Source organism: Pipistrellus hanaki, assembly GCF_964339955.1.
Source record: "Pipistrellus hanaki genome assembly, chromosome: 12".
Lineage (NCBI taxonomy): Eukaryota > Metazoa > Chordata > Mammalia > Chiroptera > Vespertilionidae > Pipistrellus > Pipistrellus hanaki.
In genome coordinates this window covers 54247319-54262787 of record NC_140514.1, presented here as the reverse complement: position 1 = coordinate 54262787, position 15469 = coordinate 54247319, and the positions used below count along the sequence as shown (strand labels likewise).

Genomic DNA, 15469 nt, shown 5'->3' with positions numbered 1-15469 from the left:
TAACTTTTTATATGCACTGGGGAACCAGAAGGTTCGTGTGACTTGCTTTATTGTGAAATTTGCAGTATTTGTGGTCTGCCTATATCTAATTATATTGTTGGACCTATAGCCTTTAGAAAAGGAAAGTATTTGACGATAGCAGCATGAAGGAGAGAAAAGCTGTATTGGCATAAGGAAGTTACACTGCATTAGGAAAATGAGGAGAGCCAGGAGTGGTAATAAGAAGGTTAATATAACAAACCAATACATGCACACTTTCCTCTCTTCCCTCAGCTTTAAAAACATTGTAACATTTTTTGAGTTTGTAGTATATGTAGATGTAATATGTGTAGAAATAATTGGACAAAAAAGAGAAAGAAGGGTGATATATCACTGTCATCGGATTGTGTGTGTAAAGGAGTGAAAGGTTACAGTAGAAGATAATGTCCGTGGCCTGGGCAGGCTTCGTTGCGAGGAGCAGATAACAGAGCTCAGGACACACAGTGTACACCTCTTGAGCACTGCACAGTGTAGGACAGCAGATCGGACCCAAGACCACACCTGAAGTGCCCAGAGTTTGTAATCTGCCCGGGATCTGGTAGCTGAATTAAAATCCAAACCAGACCAAGAGCAAGGGCCCTGACTCCACATCCGTCGTTTTCGTGCCATTTCTCTGCCTCTCTTGATGGATGGGCTGGGCATAGGCACAGCTTCGCTGCGAGATGCTGCGGACTTTCAGCGGATTGCTATTAGGAGCTCCGGCCCAGTGCATGCCTCTGACAGATCCAGGACTTACGATGTCTTCATCCATTAGTGCCTGCTTGTTCCTGCACAGTGTTCTGCACAGGTCTCTGTTCACACCTGCCTGATGGGTTTGCATCTGGCCCTGTCCAGAACCTAGGCTGCACTGAACCCTGGCCATGGTGCTGGATGATAGTGTTTGGTGGGGCGGGCCTATGTTGGGCTGATGGAGACAACATTCTAAATCTGGTGGAGGCTCTGTACCTGGGCCTCCCATCAGAATCTGGGCCTGTTCTGAAGGAGGCAGGGCCTCAGGTGGCTTGCAGATGGCTTGTTGCATGCTAGCTTCACTTTTTAGTGTTTTTAGTAATTTCTTCTAATGGGAGATGGGAACAGTTCTAAAAAAAATGAATTTTTAAGGCACATTTTCCCTGATCTCTTTATTACCCAATTTTCAAGAATGTTAAAAATAAAAGTGAAAGCACAGTAGAGATTTTAATTAGTTTTCTCTGTTCTTGCTCATGGCAGTGCTAATTTTAAAATAGTGATATGTGACAGGGAGATGTTTCATGGGTCTTTGTTCTCAGTGTCTTCTCTATCTACATTTCAGAACTCAGCTGTGAATTTCGGAGAAAAAGAAATAATGACCAAAGTACCTTTGGGCATTTTTTCTTATTATCATTTGGATATCTGATTGTCAGCATTCTTTTTATAAACAAAGGCGGAACCAGCTTAGGAATCTCTCTGGAGCAAGGCCACAGTGACAGAAAGGGAAGCTGGTTCTGGCCCCTCCCCAGCAAATTCTGTACTGCATACAGGCCCGTCTCCTGGGAGGGCCGCCTGAAGGCAGAGGGTGGCCCTGGCACTGAAGGCACTTACCTAGTGGGTCTTCTTATTTCCTTTTGTGGTTGTTGATTTTGGCTTTTGTTTTGTTTAAAAACATATACATTTAACTTTATCATTGTCATTTAAAGCTTGATTTTATAAAACACCAAAAGACATTTTTAAGAGTTCTGTATCACTGGAATTTAGACAATAGAAATAGTGATATAACAATTTACCATAGCTAAGATTTGGAAACAGCCTAAGTGCCCATCAGCAGATGAGTCGATTAAAAAAGTGGTTCATCTCCACAATGGAATACTATGCTGCGGTAAAAAAGAAGGAATTCTTATCATTTGCAGCAGCATGGATGGAAGTGGAGAGCATTATGCTAAGCGAAATAAGCCAGCCAGAGAAAGATAAATATCACATGATCTCACTCATTTATGGAATTTAATGAACATAAACTGATGAACAAAAACAGATCCAGAGACAGAGAAGCATTGATCAGACCGTCAAACCTCAGAGGGAAGGTAGGGGAGGGTGGGGGTAAGGTGGAGAGATCAACCAAAGGGCTTATATGCATGCATATAAGCCTAACCAATGGACACAGACACCAGAGGGGTGAGGGCATCAAGTGGGAGGGAGGGACAATAAGGACACATATGTAACACCTTAATCAATAAAGAAAAAAAAATTTTAAATATATATTTTATTGATTTTTTACAAAGGAAGGGAGAGGGATAGAGAGTTAGAAACATCGATCAGCTGCCTCCTGCATACCTCCAACTGGGGATGTGCCGCAACCAGGGTACATGCCCTTGACCGGAATCGAACCTGGGATCTTTCAGTCTGCAGGCCTAGCCACTGAGCCAAACCGGTTAGGGATAAAGAAAAAAGTTTTTTTTAAAGAAATAGTGATGGAGTTTTGTAGGTGTAAGTTATATACATTAAAATAAAATAATTGGAGATTTTCTTAAAATTAGGAAATTATACAAATGAAATAAAAGGCAAAAGGACCTCATAGCTATATTTTGTTATTGTGCGTTATCAGTTATTTTAGGCATAAAATAAAGACTCCAAATATTCAGATTTATTTTGCTGTATTTCATATTTACCTATATTCTGAATCAAGCCACTTGACCAAAAAGTCTGATTTAGGAAGACATTGAGCTCGCGATGAAAAGTCTCCCAGTTACCACTTTCAAAGGAGTTGACATTAATGATAGTGCTGATGTAAATCTGCTGGCTCCCTTTTGAAGGGTGTGCAAAAATTATGTCAATCCTCTGGAAAGTTAAACAGGTACCAAAAAAATGGGACAGTTCAGTAAATGACAGTGTTGCTTTCCCCATCTAAAAATTAGTCAATGGAATAAACATGAACTGTAGTTGACTTGGTTTCGGGAAATACACATTGGAGAATCCCATCCCCGTTCTTGTCCCTCTCCATCATGGACAGGACCTTGTAGGCCACGGCGCTGTTTGCTTCGTGGGTTGTAGTGAAGGAACGCAGACGGACTTGCTCTGAATTGGTGATGAACTGGTCCCATCTCTTCTCACTTTTTAGGGACAACTACATCTTTGTATAAATCAGTAGTTCAAATGAACAAGAAACTTCTAGTAGAAACTTTCTGTAGCTGTGATCTGTCTGACCACCGAGCAGATTGCACTATGGATAGCTTTCCAAGAATTTTCTCTAGGTGCACTGTCAACTTTGGCCGTCTCGTCACACTCAGTATCACACTGTCATCTTCCAAGCACCTCCCTGCGCTCAGTATTCGAGATGACTGCCACATGTTTCTGAACGGAACACTCGTATAACCAGTCTCTGAGCTCCGCCACAGTGTGTGGGTATTTCATGAGCTCAGGATCAGTAGTTGCAGCAAGGTAAGTCCGTATTTCTGCACTTGAGTAAAGGTTTTAGATGGAGAAATGCCACGCTGATATAAATGTTCTTGATGCCAAATGAGAAGAACTCGGCCACAATGTTAGCATTCCCAGGTAGACCCACCGACGTGGCACGTACCTGCTATAGACGGCCACCACAGGGCCCGCAGCAGCTTCCCACCACTGGTTCCAAACGTAACCTGGGTTTTGTTTTTATTGCAGAATTGGATAGACTTCCTTCACAGGCAGTGAGCGTGCCTGACTAGGTTAGTTGTGCTGATGGCCTTCGGAGCCCCCGGGGTCCGTCAGGACGAGAACGGTGTCCCTCTGTGTTGGACGTAGATGTGGCCTGTCCGCCTCCTGCCACTGCCTGGCCCCGCTTTACCCGGCCGGAGCAGTTTGTACCAGGAAGTAAGAGGTTCTTTCCAAAGCTCAGTACAAGCGTTCAGGAGAGTTTCAAGACTTTTCAGATTTATTTGAATGAGTGAGGTTCCAGAGAGTTCTTCATTGCCTGCTGGCTACAGTGCACTCCATGGCCTGGTATTAGTGGTTCCCCTGAATTGACCCTGGCTGGCCCTGCAGCCCGTTCTCTCTGTCCCTTAGAATGCTGGGCTTCCCTGCTCCCGGGGTTAATGGTCATGCCTGTGCCTTTTGAAGTCAGATCTGTCTACACTGCCTCAGATCATCTCTGGCCAGTTTTAAGGTTCCTTCCTCACCCCCACTATAGCCTGGGGCATGCATTACATTTCCTCTTTATGTTGTCTTGTCTGAAAGTCTCTCACTCCCTTGCTATTCTGTTGGATCCTTGCCGTCAGGGGCCACTTCGGATTCTGCACGTCCTCTCTAAGTTACTGGTGAGGCACCGGTTGAACAAACAAATGAACAACGCTGGTTCCAGGTTGCAGCTCCATGAACACTCCTGTCAGAGGAGCATGTTGAAGCCATCGGCCAGGCTGGCCAGCTGAGGACTGAAACGCCCCAGTGCCCCCTGGTCCCTCCCCTCACCAGGCGGGGAGAGGAGCCACCCAGACTCGCTGTCCTGCGTGACAGCAGCAGCACTCCTCCCCGCAGCTCCGGTGGCCGCCCGGCGCTGCCTGAGGAAGCATGCACGGGCCGCGGAGGCACTGCCGGTGGCTCTCTTTTTAAAATTACTTTTCTTGGGTTTTTATCATTCCTGTCACCATCAGCTTTGCAATAAGAGCTGTGGGCAGGCTCCCAGGGAGAGGTCTCGTGTCAAAATCAGACTGTTTGCTTTATCTCCACATGAGCATCTGAGGCACTGAAGGCCTGTCAGCATCTTCTCTGTATGTCCCCCAGCAGTGATTGGTTAAAACAGGATTCCGGTTTGGCAGGTACTGTACCACCTGGCCGGAGTGTGTGATTGCCTTGTTTCCAGGATAGGCAGAGACAGACTTCTCTCCCCAGTTATGGTTTCTTTCTTTCTTTCTTCTTCTTCTTCTTTTTTTTTTTTTTTAATGTATTTTATTGATTTTTTTACAGATAGGAAGGGAGAGAGAGAGAGCTAGAAACATCGATGAGAGAGAAACATGACCAGCTGCCTCTTGCACACCCCCTACTGGGGATGTGCCTGCAACCCAGGTACATGCCCTTGACCGGAATCGAACCTGGGACCTTTCAGTCCGCAGACCGACGCTCTACCCACTGAGCCAAACCGGTTTTGGCCCAGTTATGGTTTCTTGGTGCGGAAGCTAAAATGAGACTGGCTGGGAGCCGCCCCGTGGAGGCCTTGGGCAGGTTGTCCCTGGGCTCCTGGCTTCCTGCCGTGATCCAGAAATAACTCGCCTTCCCAGCATTTCATCGATCTGTGGTTGTGGCTTCGCATTTATAGCCCTTTATGGGATTTTGTTGCTACTCACAAAATTTTATACTCTCCCAGGAAGCCAACTTTGACACTTTGAATTTGAAAACAAGCTTTCCTAGTGGTTATAAAAATAAACTAGACCTGTCCAACCCCAGCCATGCAATTACTGTCAGCCCTGCTCTGCCAGCCGCCATCTAGGAGGAAATAACGTGTTTGTAGTGAGCCGCCTCATCAGCCGCCGCCCTGTCGGAGTTAGGATGGCCAGGCGGGCTCAGCAGGAGCAGGTGGAGGCCGGCTGCAGACGGAGTTGCGGGTGGGAAACTCCCTGCGGGGCAGCGCACCTGTGCCAGAATTTGAAGCAGCCTGAAGCCATCCTGTGGGATGAGCCCTAGGAGCTGGGTCTGGGGGCTGGTGCGGATGCTCAGCCTCCCTTCCCGGAGCTCACTCTGCCGTTAGGTTTGTGAAAGACCAGGCTCATTTTGGGGACACTAGTGTCTCCCGAGTGGGCCAGCCATGGTCAGAGCCTGGTTTCCCCACGTGGGGCTGCCATGTCTGCGTGTCCAGTCCCTGCCCGCACTGGGAGCTGCTCACTTTCCTCCGCAAGTCTGAAAGAGGATGGGGGAGTGTTTGTGAGGAGGCTGCAAGTTTTATTCTTTTTATATTTTAATCCTCACCCAAGGATATGTTTTCATTGATTTTAGAAAGACAGGAAGAAAGGGAGAGAGGGGGAGGGAATCTATGATGTGAGAGAGAAACATTGTTTGGTTGCCTCCAAGATGCTCCCATGACTGGGAATCAAATCTGAAACTAGGTATGTGCCCTGACTGGGGAATTGAACCCACAATCTTTTAGTGCATGGGACGACACCCAACCAACTGAGCCATCTGGCTAGGGCTGCATGTTTTATTCTTGAACTAGAGGCTCGGTGCACAAGTTTGTGCACAGGTGGGATCCCTCTGTCTGGCTGGCGATTGGGGCCATCTCGCCCAGTCCTGATTGGGGCCGAGGGAGGCCAGCTGGCCAGGGAGGGACCATGGGAGGGCTCCAGGGCATGTGTGGCCCTCTCACCCAATCCTGATTGGCCGGACCCCAGAAGCAAGTTAACCTACCAGTCAGTGCATCAGCCCCCTGGTGGTCAGTGCATACCATAGCAGCTGGTCGAATGGTCAATCCAACAGTCAACCGATTGGTTGGACACTTAGCAGATTATGCTTTTACTGGAGGCCCGGTGCACAATATTCATGCACTGGAGGGGTGGTCCCACAGCCCAGCCTGCACTCTCTTGAAGTCTGGGACCCCTCGGGGGATGTCCGACTGCCAGCTTAGGCCCGCTCTGCCAGCAGCTGGACATCCCCCGAGGTGTTCTTAGCACTGTCGTGGAGGCGGGAGAAGCTCCTGCCACTGCTGCTGTGCTCACCAGCCGTGAGCCTGGTTTCTGCCTGAGCAGCACTCTCCCTGTGGAAGCGCACTGACCACCAGGGGACGGCTCCTGCATTGAGCGTCTGTGGTCAGTGTGCATCATAGTGACCAGTCTTTCTGCCATCCGCTCGATTTGCATATTAGCCTTTTATTAGATAGGATTATATAGGATTGGGGAGTGTGTGTTGCCAGTGGAAACCAGGGGTAGCTCGGTGACTCTTTCCCAAAGCACATGACACTTTACACACTTAATAAACCAAGATATTCTAAGTGAATGATTAAAACCTATTGGGAACAGTAAAGAGATGAAACCCTACAGTACTCACACAAAAACAGCAGAGAAACCTTGCATATGGGGTTCACGTGTACGTAGGGTTGCCCCACAAAGGAGACTCCAGGAAGCGGGCTTTCTAAGTCTTACATTTTCACACAGCAAGCCAGCTTCTGTACTTCTCTGATTTCATGCAGAAGAGCAAAATGACTTGTGGAGGCTCCGCTGCCCAGGGTCCTTCACCCCGGCTTGTAGTTCAGGGGCGTCGCCGCGTCCCTGCTCCTCTGCCCTCGTTTTTCTGGGGAACAGTGGCTGCTGCTGCTGCTGTTTTGACCAGGTAGCCATTTGGGCAACCAAAGTGGCCATTGTGGGCTTTTGTGGCTTAGGTCAGGTGGGGTGAATGGAGGGGGTGGCAGGTGCACCTTCCGGAGCCCTAGGGTTATGCTCGTGTGATGTTTCTGACAACACCCCATCCCTCATGTTATGTCAGTGTGAGTCACTGGTGTTGGGTTTTGTTTGTTGCTGTTATTAATCTCTTATTTTATAGTAGTTTAAGAGCTCCAAGGAAAGAGTTTATACCTAACTTTGTATTTGTTATCTATTGTAAACAACATAAAAAGCATTTAGTTAATAGTGGGAGATCTTTAACTTGCCTCTTAAAGTTTGAGAAACACTTGCTGTAGGGTTTCCATTTGACTATTACAAATTGTGTTGAGTGAGACTATTTTCAGCCTCCCACACTCTATCGAATGGGAGCACCCTGTGCCTGTGACCCCCTCCAGCCAGAGGGGCACGTGGCCTAGTAGGCCGTGGATTGCCTTTGCTGGGAAGAGCTGGATTGAAGACTCAGGGAGAACCCATGCATTTGGTTAGAGCTGCAGAGTTTAAAGTTGGGGGCTGTCGGCTTCCTGTGTCCACCATGTACACAAGGTCATGTGCAGGGATGGGGAGAATGATGTGGGTGAGCAGGGGGCGCCTGGAAGAGTTGTCTGTGCCACCGACATTGGTCTGTCAGCCATATTCCTGCTCAAGTTCGGTAAGCCAGCGGGCCTTTATGACAAACCTGCCTTCCTGCTGAAGCTCACTGGGATTGGGTCCGCACCTGCAGCCCAGGTGTCCAGCCAGCCCAGGCTGGCAGGGGTACCAGACCCGCCCGCGCTGCGACAGCCTCCTCCACATCGGGTCGTGCAGAGGAGTCGCCATGGCGCGGTGAGAGCCCTGGCCCGGAGGGCACCCCTCTGTGCCCGCGATCCCAAGGAGCTCTGAGCAGCCCCTCGTCTGAAAGAACAGACCCCTCCCAACGGGGAGGGAGGAGAGAAGCCGAGCGGGGTACTGCCCTGATGTACCTCCCGTCAGCTTCCACATGGCCAGCTCTGAGAGGGGGAGGCAGAAGCAGGCACCAGGCCAGGCCTTACAGCCCTGCGTTTGGATGGACAAAGACGGGAGGAGAAGCAGCAGGCTCTGGAGTCAGTTCTCATCCAGCTGCAGCTCCCGACCCTGGGCCTGCAGCACCTTCCTCCAGGCTGGTGAGGCCACCTGCACTAACCCACTCACAGGCCTCCGGGGGCGCTGTTGTCCTAGCTCTCTGGCCCCCGGGGCATGTGTCTTCATTGATAAACATCGATGGCTTCCTCAGGACATTTCCGAGGCACTGAGACGCCTTCCTGGCCAACATCCAGGCAAACTTCCAGGTCATTGTCTGGGAGCCCCATGTGGCCGATTGCCAGTGGAGCAAGACAGGAGCCGTGGACATGTCCAGGAGAGGGCAGCGTGGCACGGGCACCGGTGTGCGTCGTCTCCAGCAGGAACAGGGGCCCTCACAGCGACTGAGTGCCCCGGGCAGTAGCACCATTATCTTGGTGTGTGGTGTTCTGGGAACTGGTATCGTAATCAGTGACAAATGAAGCCTGGTGCAGGGGAGTGGGAGGAGTAAAACACAGGAACACTGGGTTGATTCACCCCAAGCGTCAGCCTTCAGAATCCCTGGTGCTAGCCCCTGGGTGCCCCTGGCAGGCAAGTGGACAGTTGCAGGCCAGCCCTTCTGACAGGGAAGGTTCCAGAAGAGGCTTGAGCAGCACCAGTGTGAGCCTCAGTTTGTCCGTCTCTTCTGTTTTTGTTTCTTGTGATGCATCTTTGCATCCCTGAGGCCCGGGCCAGGAGAGACCTTCCCTGCTTGTGGAGCAGATTGCCGGTGATGGAGTAGAAATAGCCTGAGAAAGTGTGGGTGCTTCCGAAAAGTGGCCAAGCGTGGGAGGGCTTGTTCTGGCTGAGGCAGCCCACGGACACCCACTCACCACAGCCGCTGCTGCACCTCCTGGACCACATCCTCCTGCCCATTCACGTCTCTGGTCCCCCAGATGCCAGCCCAGACCCGGGTCTGCCCTGTACTGCTCAGTGGGAACACCTTTAAATGCTTTTTCAGGGTGACTTATTTTCAGACTGGTTTCTGTACACAATCCCTGAAAGGCTCATGGTTCGTAGGTGAACCACTAGGGCCCAGCTGCAGTTTTGACCCACTGTCCCGATGACTGGTGTTAGGAAGGACACAGGTGAGGGATGCCTTCCGTTGGCCTTGCTGAGGATTGAAGCTGGGGAGCTCTGAGCAGCCTGGAGGCCAGGGGCAGCCAGTCCTGCGTGGAGACAGTCTCCGGGGGCTGCGGAGGAACTGGTCAGAAGCCAGGGCGGCGGGGCTGGGTGCTGAGGCGGATTGAAGTCCGGATCGAAGTCCGGATCGTTGGGAAGATGGAGCCAACAGAATGGCTTGGGAGTGAGAGGAGGCAGCCAGCGGCCAGCACTGGCTTTGTTTCTTGGCTAGAGCAAGTGGAAGGGTGGGAGTTGCCAGGGACTGAGATGGAAACAGGGTTTGGAAGGGGTGTGGGAGGTGGGAAACAATCTGGGTGTGTCCTACTCAGGGGCACTTGACCTGCCTGGTTCTCAGAGGGCTGCCCATGGCCCACTCACGGTGACTGACGCCTCCCCTGGGAGTCCCAGATGTGCATTTGAATCTGGGCTAGGCATTATATTTTATCAGCTGCCATAGTCATGAAACAATTGAGGCCCGTTAGTTAATAGATTGGGTGGTGAGCTTCCTGTGAATAGGACAGAGCAGGGCTTGGGGAGTGAGAAGCAGCCCCAGAAGTTTGACCTGCCAGTGAGAATGTGCATCAACTATAGCACATTTTTAAAAAATATATATTTTTATTGATTTCAGAGCGGAAGGGGGAGAGAGAAACATCCATGATGAGAGAGAATCGTTGATCGGCTGTCTCCTGCACTGGGGATTGAGCCTGCAACCCCAGCATGTGCCCTTGACTGTACCGAACCCAGGACCATTCAGTCTGCCAGCCTCTGTCCCTTGAGCCAAACCAGCTAGGGGGACAGCACATTCTTTGTTTTCCTGGCTTGACTTCCTAAAGCCCATTAGTTTCCTACATTTAATTCTTAGCAGCCCTGGCCGGTGTTTGCAGTGTGCTCCGTGCTAGACGATGTTCTCTGAGCCGGAGCTTTGCTCACAGTGAGCCTCTCCTCGCCCTCAGCCAGTGCGTGTGGGAGCAGGGGGCGGAGGGAGGGGGGGAGCGGGGGGCGGGGGGGGCGGAGGGAGGGAGTAGGAGGCGGAGGGAGGGGGCAGGGGGGGGCGGAGGGAGGGGGGGCGGAGGAAGGGAGCAGGGGGCGGAGGGAGGGGGCGGGGGGGGGGGCGGAGGGAGGGGGGGGCCGAAGGGAGGGAGCCGGAGGCGGAGGGAGGGGCAGGCCTTCGGCACTGAGGGAAGGGGCCGGAGTTGTCTGTGGGTATCTCGGAGGCAGGAAAAAGCCAGACTCTGGTGAACAACAGTTGCCACAGAAGTTTAAAGTTTGCTTACCAGCAGGTGTTTGTCTAAAACCTGGTCTTGGCACCAGGAGGGTGTTATTCATAAGACACAGGTCCCGGCGGGCCAGCCGTCGGGGCACTCTGGAAGGACAGCGGCGGGTGCTGTCTGCAGGGCACGCCTGGTGCGGGCGCGGGCGGCGGCCCTCTCCCAGGCCTGGGTGCCAGGGAGCCGCGGGATGCCTCCTCACCGCCATTGTGGCTGTCCTGGGTTGAGGGGTTTTGAGAGAAAACTCTTCCTCTTTCTGCTCCAGAGGTGGCTCCTCCTCAGGGCTGCTGACTCACTCAGCCTTTCTCTCGGACTTTCACTGCCGCCTGTTAGGAGAGGCCAGGGAAGGCTTGCTCTTAGCCCTGGCTCCCAGCGCCCGGGAGGGCCTGCTGGGCCGCGAAGGGCAGGGAGGACAGCCCCAGCCGTGCTTGGCCTTGGCTTTGGGGTGTTTCTCCTCCTCCTCTCTGTACCTCCACGTGGCCCTGAGGGAGTGTCTGGATTTCCGTGACCTCACCTGTGCATCTCCTTTTTAAGGTTATTTTCAGAAGAATCCCAGTGCATCAGATCAGTAAAAGCCGGGCTCTGGCCCTGGCCGGTGTGGCTCATGGTTAGAGCATCAGCCCTCACACTGAAGAGTCTTGGGTTCGATTCCCAGTCAAGGGCACGTACCTGGGTTACAGGTTTGATCCCGTCCCTAGTTGGGGCTCGTGCAGGAGGCAACCAATCAGTGTGTCTCTCTCACATTGATGTCTCTCTCTTCCTCTCTGCCTCCCCCCTCCTTTCCACTCTCTCTAGAAATCAATGGGAAAATATCCTGAGGTGAGGATTAACCAAATAAATTTTTAAAAAGCAGGTTCGGTGGTTAGTCCTCCCCAGAGCTCACTGAGCAGAGGGGCCAGCCTTCCTTGTCTGACGCAAGCTGCCTGGTCTCTGGAGGTGGCAAGACTGGCCCCTGGAGAAGCGCCTGACAGTGGTGCCGCCTCACTGGTCCCGTGAAGCTGGGTGGGTCCCAGGCTGCCTCTCTGCCTCGCTTGCCCCTGCCCTCTCCCTGCCCTCTCCCTGCCCTCTCCCTGCCCTCTCCCTGCCCTCTCCCTGCGTAGGCCCACATGGCTGGTCGATGGCCAGTGTCCGCCAGCCGGGACCACGTGGTTCTCCGAGTGAGGAAGAGGAGGCAGTTAGTGTCCTGCGTGCCCCTGCCATCTTCTCGCCTCCCTCCCCGCCCAGTCCTCCAGACAGCTCCTCCCCTCTGTCCTCTTTTTTTTTTTTTTTTTTTTTTTTTTTTTAAGAGTAATTTCACTTCTAATGAGCTTCAGTCTTCAAATGGGGGAAAAAAACGGGGACCATGGGAATATGGGAGTCCTTGGTGAATCACCTTAAATTAATGAGACTTACACAGGAATTGAGTTTAGCTGTGCAAATTAGCGTTTTGTTCTGGGTCTTGATGACTTAAATTGCAGATTCTAATTAAATGCCCCCAAGTAACCACCAACTGCCTTCTCTCTGAGGTCTTTTTGACCTAAAAGCTTCTGTGACCTGTGAACCCTATCAAGCTTGTAAAATTAGTCTGTAGATGTTCCCCTTGAAGCATGACTATCCCCAGAATCTCATAATGCCTTTAACACTAAACTGCCTCCTGGGAAAGGGCAGTGGGGGAGGGGCAGCCACCCTGCAGGGGATGGGGATGGGAGCTCCCTTGGGCGGTTGAGATGTCAGGGTGAGATGAGCCCCGTGGTAGGTGGCAGGTCTCTGCTGTCCCAGCTGAAGGGAAGGCGGCTGTGTCTTCACGGACAAGCTGGGGGGCAGGGGGTTCAAGAGAGAAGAGCTTCCTGGCTGATTCATCTCCAGGTGCCACCTCTGCTCCACCAGCATGGGGTGCAGATCTCAGTGACGCAAGCGGGTGACAGCCAAGAAAGGAAGCCGTGCCCGTCATGTCCCTACACATGGCCACTGTCTTGCTGCGGCCTCCTGCTGGCTCTCTGCCTTTGTGCACATCTTTTTAAGGAAGGGCTGGAACCAGGTCACAGGCGGAATAGTACATGGAAAACCCACATGGTGCAGAACTGACATAAACATCTTTCGTACTGTGTTGTCTCCATCACAGCCATTGAAAAACGTAAACTTTTTATTGAGGTAGGACCTCTTCCCTCCTCCCCTCCGTCAGCACTCACCCCTCAGAGGGACCACCGTCTGGACTCCAACACCAAGGACTCATTGGCTGTGCCCAAGCCTCGTGGAGACACAGTTGCCCAGAGGCACTCTGCGTGCCTGGCTCTCCCCTTGATACCGTTTCTGGGAGCCACCTGTGTTGCTGTGTTCACCTGCTGTAGGTGGGCATTTGGGTGTTTCTGGTTTCTGACTGTTATAAATGTTATTGCTCTAAATGTTCTTCGCATCTTTGGGGGGGAATATAAGTATACATTTCTATTAGTAATTCCGGATTCTGGGGTGGAGGTGTGTGCGGTTTGAGTAGATACTGCGTTCTCCAGAGTGGCCGTGCCCTGGCCGCCTCCGGCAGTATCTCAGGTGCCATTACCTCATCCTCACCAGCACCTGGTATTGCCGCCTTTTCATTTTAGCCATTCTAGTGGGTATGTGCTATCTCGTGCATATGACGTGCCTTTCCTGGTGGTTGATGAGGTGGGAGAGCTGTCCATGTGGTTGTTGGCTTTATTAGGACCATGTGAACACGTATGTCAGTGTTCACAGGTGTTGACACACTGGCACCTGCAGTGGGTACCTGGATTGGTCTCAGTTTGTCATTATAAGCAACACTGCAGGAAGCATCTTTGGGTCATTGGCGAGAATTTTGTTGTGGACAAATTTTGATAAATAATGTTTGATTAAAAAATGCTTGTAGTACTGTAGTATGTCATCAGCACTATAGGACAGTCCTGTGGAATCTCCTCTAGGTCCCTCACAAAGCATGTTCTCAACAGGACTAACTGCTTTTGGCAGACTGATTTAGGGAAATGGAGGTGTGGTGAGCATTCTTTTTATTATAATGAGTGAGTCTGGTCCCTGTTCAAAATGTTTACCACATGTATTACTCTTTTATGAATTCTTACCTTTTGCTACTTGGATTTTTAGTGAGTTTTTAAAATTAATTTGTAAATTACAGGTTCACAGGTATTAGTACTATAATACTTTCTCAGTTTTATCGCCTATTTCTGACTTGTATGCCTTCCGATTTCAGCAAACATGCATCTTCCCTGGTGACTTCTCCTGGGACCCGGACCCGCCAGGCCATGCTCCTCGGCTGGGGCAGCGGCTGGAGGCCCCCGGGTGTCCCAGTGGAGAGGCAGGAGCTCAGCTCCGGGGACTGAGTGCGCCCGGGGCCAGCGCACTGCTCTTCCAGGGGTCTGCACCCCGGGCCCTGGCACTTTCAGACGGTTCATGCGCTGGGCCCCAGGTTCGCCCCAACGTCTCCCCAGCAGTCCTGGGACTGAGTCAGAGTTGGGGGGTCCTGCTTCACAATGACGCCTGCGGGCCAGCAGAGATTGGGGAGCCGAGTGGAGTTTGCAGAGCCCTCTCCTGTTGTGGAAGGTCTGGTTCTCAGTGCGCCCTGTGAGATGGGTACAACTAGCTTCATTAGACAGCAAAGTGCTTCTCTTCGGACCCGAGGCCTGTGAGAGGGAGGACTGAGGCTCAGATCCTCCCCTCCCCTTATCCCTGATCCACCCCAGCTGCTCACGTGGCTCTTTAGGGCTGGCTCAGATTTCCCTGGGTCACCCCTAAAGTGGAACAGAGTGTGTGTTTTCTAGTCCTCATTCGTTTGGGCCAGGGGTCCTCAAACTTTTTTTAAAGTGGGGGTCAGATCACGGTCCCTCAGAGAGCTGGAGGGCCGGACTATATGAACTACTAATTCCTACTGTAACACCTTGGCTGCGCTCACTGCCCAAAAAACCTGGCGGGCAGGATCAGACTCCCCTGGGGGCTGCATGTGGTCCGCGGGCCATAGTTTGAAGAGCCCTGGTTTGGGCTTTGGGCAAAACCTTGTTTTTGAGCCAGAAGGTAGATTGGGGTGTGGAGAGAGGAACATGGAATAGCCTGTGGCTTTCCCATGTTTCTAGTATTGGAGCTATAATGTATTCCTTCACAAGAACTCCCTGTGTGTTGACCAGCTTGCTAAGTGTGTAACTTTCTACTTTTAGGCGATGGAATTGGATATGCTTCTATGAAGAAATGCCACGCGTCTCCACGGATCCGGGAACAAACATGTCCAGTAAGTTGCTGGGTGAGGGAACCCCCTTGGGAGCAGGCCCACAGGCCCTTTCGGTAGAGGTGCGGACACCCTGAGAGAAGGCAGGGCGGCTGGAAACCGCAGGCTTGGAGGGTGTCTTAAACCAGCCCCTCTGCCCAGTCTCCTTACCTTACCTCCCAAAGGGCGGTGCCTTCTAGAGACAGCAGGAATGGCCGTGCGTGGGGCTGGGAGAATGTGAAGCTCACTTCTCGCTTCCCACGTGGCGGCTGTCTGACCGGCTGTCTGACCCCGCCGGCAGAGGCCGCCCTCAGAGATGGCCACACCCCAGCACAGCACTCTCCGCTCATAGAGAATCATGTATTTGTTTTGTGCAAAAGAAGGCGGGACCAAGACCCACATAAAGCTCTGTAGCTCTGGGAAGACAGAGAGCAAGGTTGGAGGGCATGTGCCTTTGTCCCCTGCCCCTCCTGTTGTAG

General features: G+C 51.8%; 1 protein-coding gene and 1 pseudogene across 10 annotated transcripts in view; one reads left to right on the top strand and one right to left on the bottom strand.

Annotated features, from left to right (window-relative positions):
* Positions 1-15469, top strand: part of INPP4A (inositol polyphosphate-4-phosphatase type I A) — a 109764-nt gene that overhangs the window by 37277 nt on the left and 57018 nt on the right. For all 9 annotated transcript variants that reach the window (XM_084900339.1, XM_084900338.1, XM_084900334.1 and 6 more), the window contains exon 2: positions 14944-15014. The gene's annotated coding sequence lies outside the window, so the exon portion shown is untranslated. The remainder of the gene's footprint in view (positions 1-14943; positions 15015-15469) is intronic.
* On the bottom strand, positions 2903-11000 carry LOC311631165 (mitotic spindle assembly checkpoint protein MAD2A-like; annotated as a pseudogene). The gene is made up of 2 exons: positions 10995-11000; positions 2903-3568 (listed from the first exon to the last, which is right to left on the bottom strand). The product of its transcript is annotated as a mitotic spindle assembly checkpoint protein MAD2A-like (transcript).